The sequence below is a fragment of the Alligator sinensis genome, unplaced genomic scaffold (assembly GCF_000455745.1).
Source record: "Alligator sinensis unplaced genomic scaffold, ASM45574v1 scaffold436_1, whole genome shotgun sequence".
NCBI classification, from domain to species: Eukaryota; Metazoa; Chordata; order Crocodylia; family Alligatoridae; genus Alligator; species Alligator sinensis.
The window spans coordinates 1,377,346-1,379,363 of NW_005842172.1; positions in this window are offsets into that span (position 1 = coordinate 1,377,346).

A 2,018-nucleotide genomic window follows, 5' to 3' on the forward strand; every position below is an offset into this window, starting at 1 on the left:
TCGGCCAGGAATCTCCTGGATCGGTCTGACCTGGCTGACTGCTCCTCCCAGCAGATGTCCGGGTAATTTAGATCACCCATGACAACTACATCCCTTGCCTTAAGTACCTCTGCAGGCTGGCCCGAAAATTCCCGGTCCAGCTCCTCCCCTTGGTTGGGGGGGTCTGTAGTAGACCCCCACCGTTACATCCCTCTCCCCACGACCCCCTTGTATCTTGACCCAAAGCACTTCAGCTTGCCCCTCCTCCGACCCCATTTTGCTGGCAGAGGATGTGAATTGCTCTTTGACATAGAGCACCACACCCCCTCCCTTCTTTCCTTCTCTATCCCGCCTGTAGAGCCTATAGCCCCTAATGCTCACTGCCCAATCATGGGATGAATTATTTGGCCTGCAGGTCCAAAAGGTTGAACACCACTGATCTAGAAGAATCTCAAAGCCTATATGTGCCACGAGTAAAGGAATTTTATCTACTAGAATTTTGAAGGTTAGAAAGGACAATAAGATTGTTGGTGTGACCTCCTCATAACTTAGGCTATACCATATTGTCTGATTAAACCTGCATTAAATGACAGTAAGTTCTGTTTGGTTAAAGCACATCTTCCAGAAAGGCATCCCATCTTTATTTGAAGACCCCAAGAGGTGGACAATCATTGCTTCCCTAAGGAATTTGGTCCAGTGGTTAATAGCCCTCATTTTTAAATACATATGTCCTATTTTTAATTTGGAATATGTCTAGATTTACCTTCCAGCCACTGGCTCTTGTTCCACCTTTCTCTGCAAGTTCTCTTTTATGGTCTCATTGGGTTTTTTCATACCTTCAGTCTGCATGAACAGAACAAACTACAAATATTGCTAAGTGACAGTGGTTAGAGGATTGAAAAGGAAATACAATGTGACTGAGAAAAGAAAGAGGCAGGAAAACATGTGCACTCATTTATTCTTTATGTGGTGCTATGTCCTGTCTGTCTATCTATGGGTGACCAGACCACAGCATGTATAACATAAGTGGCATAGACAGCTGCTGTGTGTTGTATAAGAGCCTCCAGGGCTCAGTAAAGGGAAGGACCAAAATGGGGGTGCAGGATCTCAACCTCCTGGCCACAGAGATGAACAGGAGCAGGACACCACTGTCTTACTGGCCCATGAGAATATTTCAGAAATAAAATGAGACATGGGTTAGGGAAGGGTTCTTGGCAGTGACATCTTCTCTTGCAGCAACATCTTGGCCCTGCTCTGTTCTGCTCTGTTTGGAGCCTGCCTGCCTCTCTTCCAGTGCCTCAGGGTACAAGCTCTCTATCAGGTGTATACAACATCACTTATGGAGGGGGCGAGCCTTATCTTTTGGTATGCCTGCCATAAAGGTTGGTACCTACTGGATTAAGTGCTTATTTTGCTGCTTTCACCATCATCTTGAGTAACCATTCTTCTAATAATAAACTGTAGATTTACTTAGCATTTCATGGATTACATCAGGGTTGCCCACAGGATTGGGGAGGGACAGCCAGAAATTTTGTCTTCACCCAGGGTTTCAGAGGGGCACTATACTACATAACATTTTAATAGGTCACAAGTGGATTTTTATGTAACATTTATTATTTTTTCTTTTCACATTAAAAACACAATAGGCAGCAGTGTAGAGGCATGGCTAAGAGCCTGGGGCAACACAGAAGCTGAGACGTCAGTTGCTACTGTGATCACAAACATGAACATGAACACATAGCTGCTAGTACCAACCGTTTTTGTTTGTTTGTTTGTTTGGGGGGGGGGTTGCCCCCTCCCTTAAGTGAGCCCTCAGGGCAGTTGCCCCTATCACCCCCTTACTCCACTGACAAGCACTTACATTTAAAATACAGAAGCAACTAAGAACAGCTCCCAACCCTGGGTGACATGGGGTGCCTATACATGCACTCTGACACATTCTAATTAGAATGCATCAAAGCAGACTTGATTAATAGATTCTGCTCCATTTTCTAAGTAGAATGCTCTAGCATTGCCGCAGTGTCATGTGTATAACCCTC